Below are 7383 nucleotides of genomic sequence, written 5' to 3' on the forward strand. Positions count from 1 at the left end.
CTGATTCTCTGCACTTAGACTCAAGTATTGTTCTAGAACACTCCTCAATCTCACATCCACAACGCTAGTGAGTTAAATTTTATAAAGTTTATTTGTGCTTCAAAACACAAAGCCCAACCCTGACTTCTCAGGAAATCCACTGTGAGAAATGCTTTTTCAGATACAGCACCTGCCTCCCCAGTGCCTCCAACTGAGAGCACTCAGTAGCTGCCAGAGGCTTCCCAGGGTGATCGCAGTCACTTAACTCTGCTGGCTACTTTTGCAGATCAAACTCCAAGGTCTTCTGATGACACTCTCTGGGAGATTAAGGGCAGCAGCGGCGGCGGCAGGGCACTACAGGGCAATAACCTGAAAAAAAAAAAAAAGGTGAAGCTAACAGCTGCTGACTTAGTGACGCAAAACTGAAGAATTTGGAAACCAGCACAATCAGCCTGGGGCTCGTGCCACTACCATTTACCAGGCATTCTGTGCACTGAGCACAGGCGGGCACTGTCGTGTCAAAGTTCCAATGCAGGCTGATGAACTAGCTCTTTTTTTTTAAAAGGAGACAAAAGTTTGTGGTAATGGTCAAAAAAGAACTCCCATGTAGCATCAGGAATATTTACATTCAACTCACTCCCTCTGGACATGAACCTGAGTCACCCAGGAGCAAACCCGGGCAGACCTGCTTCCCTGTAGGCAGCTAGGGCTCAGTAAATCTCACACAAGTGAAGCTACTTTAGGTGAAGAAGTAAGAAAGCCTGTACACACAGCCCAGTTTCCACAGGAAAGGACACACTGGTCACTGAAACAGGAATTACTAAGGCATTGCCCAACCCACCCCAACGCCACTTGCTTCTTTCTTGCTCCTCTGGTGCCCATCAAGCAGCCACGACATTTAGCCAGGACCTAAACAGTACCAAGCACCTTCCTGCTGCAGAGGCACGGACTGGGTCAGTAGGCATTCTCAAGGCACAAGCTGGCACAGGCCTTACATTCCTGTCTCCTTCAAAAGAGCACATTCATTTTCTAGAAATATGTGACAAACACCCTTTCACTCCACAACATGAGTACAAAATGAGCCCTGGCAACAGGCCCATTTCTGCTAACTCGGGAGCTTTGCCCTCAGTCTCAGAGCCTTCACTCAAGGGAGAGGATTGTAGGGCAATCCGACCACAGGTTTTTGGAAGGCTGTCCCAGCAGGACACACACAGCTCTTTATGGAGTCCACTTGATCCCTTATAAAGCTCGAATTTCTGCAAGCATGGAGCCACACCCCTAAGCCTCAGAACAGAGTATTTTCCCTCAGCTGAAATTTTCAGACAGGGATAACTAACCATCCATCATAGGCTTATGGGCTTTTTTGGAACACAAAATGGGAACATGAAATCACAAAGGGCCAGGCATGATGACACATACCTTTAATCTTAGCACTTGGAAGGCAGAAGCAGGTGGACCTCTGGGAGTTTTACATCAACCAGGCCAACTGGGACTTTACAGTAAGACTATCTCAAATTAAAGGGGGAGGGAGTTAGAGAGAAGGCAATTGCTTTACTTGTCACAAGAGAGCCTCTCACCTTGCACAACCCAAAGAAACAAAACCATGTTGAAATCTCCCTGCCACTTAGCACAGAGTAAGGGAATTAAAAGCACAGATGCTCCCCTCCACCCAGCTGTGTGAAGAAGTGCTGCCGCCTACCCGCATCATTCAGTCTAGGCACAAGTCCAGGTGCAGGATGGTTACCTGTGTGGCTGCTGTAGCATCCCTTTTTGCCCCAGAGATTCAGCCTGCACCTGGTGATAAGGAAACACAAGGTAACTCTAAAGCAACTCACTGAAAAACCGCTCAGAGTCTGCCTGTCGCCTGGGAAGCTGAGTTTCAGATATCCACATTCCACACAGAAAGGCCTCTTGACCTTCAGACAGGGATAACTTTACATCATCATGGACTCAGCTCCCACAGAACTGCCAGCCTTTGAGCATGAGAACACTTTTAAAAGCTTTTTAAAAAGATGTTTCTATGCCTGGCGATGGTGGCGCACACCTAAATCCCAGCACTCGGGAGGCAGAGGCAGGCGGATCTCTGTGAGTTCGAGGCCAGCCTGGTCTACAGAGTGAGTTCCAGGAAAGGCGCAAAGCTACACAGAGAAACTGTCTTGAAAAAAAAAAAAAAAAGTTTCTATGTGTATGTTTTGACTACATACGTGGACCGTGTGTGCCTGGTGCCTTTAGAGACCAGGAGAGGGCATTGGATCCCCTAGAAGTGGAATTACAGTTGGCTGCCTGAAGCAGGTACTGGGAAATGAACCCAGGTCCTCACCAAAAGCAGGTATTCTTAACCACTGAACCATTTCCCTGGCTACTCCTGTCCTCTTAAAGACAGGGTCACTAACATTTATTGTTTTTTTAAAGATTTATCAATTTATTATGTATACAGAAGAGGGTGCCAGATCTCATTACAGATGGTTGTGAGCCACCATGTGGTTGCTGGGAATTGAACCCAGGACCTCTGGAAGAACAGTCAGTGCTCTTTACCTCTGAGCCATCTCTCCAGCCCAGGGTCACCAACATTAAGGAAGCCAAGGCACAACTGGACCCAACCTAGCAAATTCAAGGCCAACCCAGGCTACATGGTAAGACCTTAGGGGTAGAAAAAGGTCACTCCCAGCAGCATCTGTCTGGTTGCTGAACCAGAGTCTTTGACAAGTCCTTCCGACCTATCATCGGAATGCCCAAAATGGTTTAGGTCACCCATTACTTCAGCTGACCTACTGAAAGACAACCATTTATCATACCCACTACCAAAAGATGACATCGTAGTTTCTCCTCCCCCATCTACATGTGCAAGAGTAAGCATGTGGTTTTCAGTTTTTTTTTTTAGATTTATTTATTTATTATGTACACAGTGTCTGCCTGCATGTGTCCCTGCAGGTCAGAAGAAGGCGCCAGATCTCATTACAGATGGTTATGAGCCTCCATGTGGTTGCTGAGAGTTGAACTCAGGACCTGTGGAAGAGCAAGCAGTGCTCTTAACCTCTGAGCCATCTCTCCAGCCCCGGCTTTCAGTTTTTAAAGACTGAGATTAGAAATCTACCCCAAACCGGGCAGTGATGGCACATACCTTCACATTAATCCCAGCACTTGGCAGAGGCAGGTGGATCTTTGGGAGTTTGAGGCCATCCTGGTCCACAAGAGCAAGTTCCAGGACAGCCAGGACTACACAGAGAAACCTTGTCTCAAAAAAAAAAAGAAAAAGAAAAAGAAATCTATCCCAAGAGCCTCTTAAAAACAGCCAGCCCTCTACTCTTGCTGTAAGAGAATCCTAAACTCACAGTAGAACAGATCATCGAATAGTTTCTGCACACCTGTTCTTAGACCTCCTACAAGGTTCTGGAGTCCATTCTCGAACCATTCTCGTCCACGTGGACCCAGGAAACACTTTTTAGGTGTTCTGAGATACGTCCAGGTTTGGGAACCACTAATTCTGCTTTACAAAAGATTCAAGGCTCTGGGTCACTATCAGCCAGCAGGCCCAAATCTTTAGTTCATCTAAAATGCAATTTCGCCTCAGTGTGTAAAGGAGAGAAAAAACTTACTGGCAAACACACGCCATGGCACACTCACATACAAAAGAAACAATCTCTAAGAATGCACAAGGCTCAGGTTCAAAGGGTTGATCTCTACTCCCCCCCCCCCAAAAAAAACCTATATAAAATGCAATTTCTACGAGTTTCTTAACTTCAGCTGTACTGACATGCTGGGTGCAGAAGTCCTTATAATGGCTGCCCTGTGCCTTGAAGGACAGTCATCCAGCATCAATTAAGATGTCCCCTGGAAGCCAACAGCTGCTTATATAACTCTGAGCATAATCCCCTAAGCCTCAGTCTACGTGGCAGCAGAGTGGGGAATAATTTTGTGTTCACAAACTTTTTACCTCTTATGAAAGCACTAAGTGAAGAGCAGAGAGGAGAGACTCCATGTTTCTTCCCTTCTCTGAGCAATTACATCCTGCAACACCTACAACCCCAAATCTAACAGACCAATCCTTCTAGGCAACCACAACCCTGCAATTCTATGAAGCTCTTACCACACACAGCATCACCATGAAGATCCTTACGTACCACATCTTATGATGATGTCTCCAGGAGCCAACTCCAATCTAAAAGAGTAATTAAGGCAACAGACTTCATTCTAACAGAAGCAACCTTAAGGCGTTTATTCTCAAAATAGGAGTTAAAAAGTTGAGGCTCAGTAAACCACAACTCTTCAGACAGGGATAGCTTTAAATCATCCTCGGCTCAACCAATAACAAACCCCTAAATCCCAGCCAACCCAAGATCATTTTCCAAGTCTCTCCCCTCCATCCCTGTACACCATGTCATCCATGGTGATTTCAAGAATGACACTTGGTGGTCCCAAGTTACACTGGCAGACCCTCTTCTTACCCAAACTCTTACCGAAATGGACTCATGGTTCAACATGTGTTCTTACAGCTGAACTTCAGAACTACCGCATGAAGCAGATGCCCACCATCTATCTCCACCGTCTTACTGGTGGCCACACCGGTCTGTTTATGCTTAGGGATCCTGCCATTACTTCTGGGATGGAACCTCCAGCTCTGCTTCCCAACGTCTCAACCGGTGCCAAAGGCATGCCTTCGAGGAAGGGAAAAACATGCCATCTAAAACTATGGATTTTCAGTTTACAATCCCCTTTATTACCACCCGCAGTCATTAAACAATGTCAAGGCACTACCAGCAGGCACACGGATTCACATTTAATTCTGGAATTAAAACCACCACCCTCAATGGAGTCCCCAGGAACCGCATGCTCCACGCATGGCTGGCTGTGAGGCCCAGGGGGCTGGGCAAGTTGGAAGGACCCCCAAGAGACGGGAATTCGAAGCCTAAAATGGGCTTCAGCCCTCTTTCACATAAAACTCCTCGCAGTCTGGAGAGCAGTTTTTTTTAAAGACAGACTCTCAAGACCATCTAAGCCCTTTAATGGCAAAGGAGAGGAAATGCTTGTCCTCGCCACTTCACCTCTGGAGAAGGGGCCATGCACGTCGGCAGGACGTGGAGAAAAAAAAAAAACTCATTTCCCCTCTCCCACTGCTTACCAACACCCCAAGCCCTAGCCTGTTCAGTGAGTGCACGGCGGACAGAAGCAGCCATGACTTCCACACACGCGGCGGCGGACCTCGGAAAGAACGAGGTTGCGCCTGCGCGAAGTCTCCCCCCCCACCCCGCCCCAGTCTCGCCGGGACTCTCGCGGTGTTGAGAACGACCTGATGGGAAATGTAGTTCTAAACTAACCGTTGCCGAGAGCTGGTCGTCTCACTCCAGAGTGAGTCTGAAGAGAAGGGGTCAGATGGTGACCGTCACCAGGGGGCAGCAGAGCTTCCTGGGTGGGAGGTTTGCTCGGTGGAGAACCTCGGCGGTCCCTGGCTAAAGCTGGGGAGGGGAAGAATGTTCGAGGGCGCAGGGACCGATGAGGAAACTGAGGCTCGTTGTGAATTGCTCTGCGGATTTTATCTGGGGTGGAGAGGCGTCCCTTGGATTTGCTCGTTAGTGAAGCCCAGGGAGAGTCCCAGGGCTGCTTTTAAGACGGGGGCGAGAGCGGGTGCAGGCGGCAGGGGGCGCTCGAGCCGTAGGGTCCTGCCTGCCTGTGACACTGTTCTAAGGGGAATAGCATGAAATCGTGCAAACAGCGGTGAGGGGACAGAGCCGCAGGTCCAGGCTGTCACCTCCAGAAGCCTCGAGTGACCTCGACTTCAGTGACAGCCGACCTCGTCCCGGCCTCGGTGCTGAAGAGGACTTGAGGACTAGCCAGTATAAGTTAGAGATAACATTATTTTGTTAATAGAGGTAGCGAGCGTGAGGATTGGGAGAAAGACAGGCGCTCAGAAGAACGACGTACCCCAGTGTGGGAACGGGCTCAAGCGGGAGTTGCAGCTCGTTGCCGTGGCATTAGCCATGTATACTATTTCGGTGGCTCTTGAGTTGCGTCTCAAGCGGTTGCTAGGAGACACCCCCCCCCCCTTTTCTTGCTCTCTTGATAAGTGAGATAAGTGTGGTGGCTCCAGAGGGGCTTTGGATGGAACTGTCGTCCAGAAGCCACTAGGGGTGGCTTAGGGAGGGAGGTTTAGTTGTGTCCTCCCCTTGTAAATGTAGTTGGTCTATGGTGAGAATCCCAGAAAACTGTAGTTTCATATCTGGGAAGAGAGAAAAGGCCTTAAGTGGTTGGTAATTCATGCTTCTCTGTTAGCAAGAGCCTCCAACCAGATTCCTGAATGAGGGACCCTTCTCCTTCTCATGTCCCCGAGGTTTTCCATGCCTTTCTATCCTGCCGGATGTTGAGTGTCTTTCTTCAGTCACTGTCTTGCCTTCATTTTTTTAACCGGGCAAAATGCCAAAGCAGGGCCAGAACGTACACCTATTTAGAAACGAGTTTAAATTGGTAAGATCGGGAGCCTTGTCTTCAATAACTCTTACCCATTCCCCTGGAATAGGACTTGGTAGCATTTAGCTTGTACCATTTTTTTAAATGTGGAAATCTGTTGCTGATACATATTCTTAATGACCATATTTGCTTATATTTCTCTCCTTTAATTTGATTGTGAATGCTTCATGAGCAGGGAGATGTCTCTTAATATTTTCTTAATTTCCTCAGTGCTGGGTTTCGTGTTTGGCTGTCTTCTCACAGAATGTTCCAAGGAAATAACGACTAATTTATTCAGCAGGAACACAGGCCCTTGAATTTGTCTATCTTACCCTTGAAGACAGATTATTTTGTTTAATACTAAAAGCAAGAATGCCTTTTCCCTCAGCACACTAAGATCTTTCATTTGAGACTTGCAGAGGGAATTCTGAAGAATTTGCCCAGAGCTGCTTGTGAAACTTGTGGGCACGTGACCTTCTGCAGACAAGATAATCATGGCAGTTAATACTTTTTGGAATTTGCTGGGTGGCTATTCACTATATTGGGCCCTTTAATCCTCCCAATCTATGAGGCACTGTCATTATCCCATTTGGCAGACGAAGAAATACATATTGAGAGATGAGGTACTGTTTAAAGTTACACGAGTATCTGGCAGACTTGGTTTGATCGAAGCCTGTGGAGTTTATGTGTTTATCACTAAGTTGCTCCATACCATGAGTAAATCGATCTAATATGGAAGAACTTTCCTTTCACGGGAAAGGAGACACAAAGGAGGATTTTTGTGTCTTTAAAAAAAAAAAAGTGCCGGGCGGTGGTGGCGCACGCCTTTAATCCCAGCACTCGGGAGGCAGAGCCAGGCGGATCTCTGTGAGTTTGAGGCCAGCCTGGTCTACAGAGTGAGTTCCAGGAAAGGTGCAAAGCTACACAGAGAAACCCTGTCTCAAAAAAAAAAAAAAAAAAAAA

General features: G+C 47.4%; 1 long non-coding RNA gene and 2 other non-coding genes across 5 annotated transcripts; all 3 read right to left on the minus strand.

Moving 5' to 3' along the window:
* Positions 1 to 72: 72 nt before the first annotated feature.
* Positions 73 to 5210, minus strand: LOC128122201 (uncharacterized). Of its 3 annotated transcripts, none has more exons than XR_008222353.1 (5): positions 5099 to 5210; positions 4437 to 4634; positions 4101 to 4138; positions 1724 to 1773; positions 73 to 348 (listed from the first exon to the last, which is right to left on the minus strand). It is a non-coding gene; the product is annotated as an uncharacterized LOC128122201 (long non-coding RNA). The 3 variants fall into 3 exon arrangements; XR_008222352.1 differs by having other exon boundaries at positions 3101 to 4138; XR_008222351.1 differs by having other exon boundaries at positions 1724 to 4138.
* On the minus strand, positions 1258 to 1334 carry LOC128123547 (small nucleolar RNA R38). Its single transcript, XR_008222722.1, has one exon. It is a non-coding gene; the product is annotated as a small nucleolar RNA R38 (small nucleolar RNA).
* Positions 1852 to 1933, minus strand: LOC128123548 (small nucleolar RNA R38). Its single transcript, XR_008222723.1, has one exon. It is a non-coding gene; the product is annotated as a small nucleolar RNA R38 (small nucleolar RNA).
* Positions 5211 to 7383: the final 2173 nt, after the last annotated feature.

The sequence above is a fragment of the Peromyscus californicus genome, unplaced genomic scaffold (assembly GCF_007827085.1).
Source record: "Peromyscus californicus insignis strain IS unplaced genomic scaffold, ASM782708v3 Scaffold_3__1_contigs__length_106647218, whole genome shotgun sequence".
Classification (NCBI taxonomy): domain Eukaryota; kingdom Metazoa; phylum Chordata; class Mammalia; order Rodentia; family Cricetidae; genus Peromyscus; species Peromyscus californicus.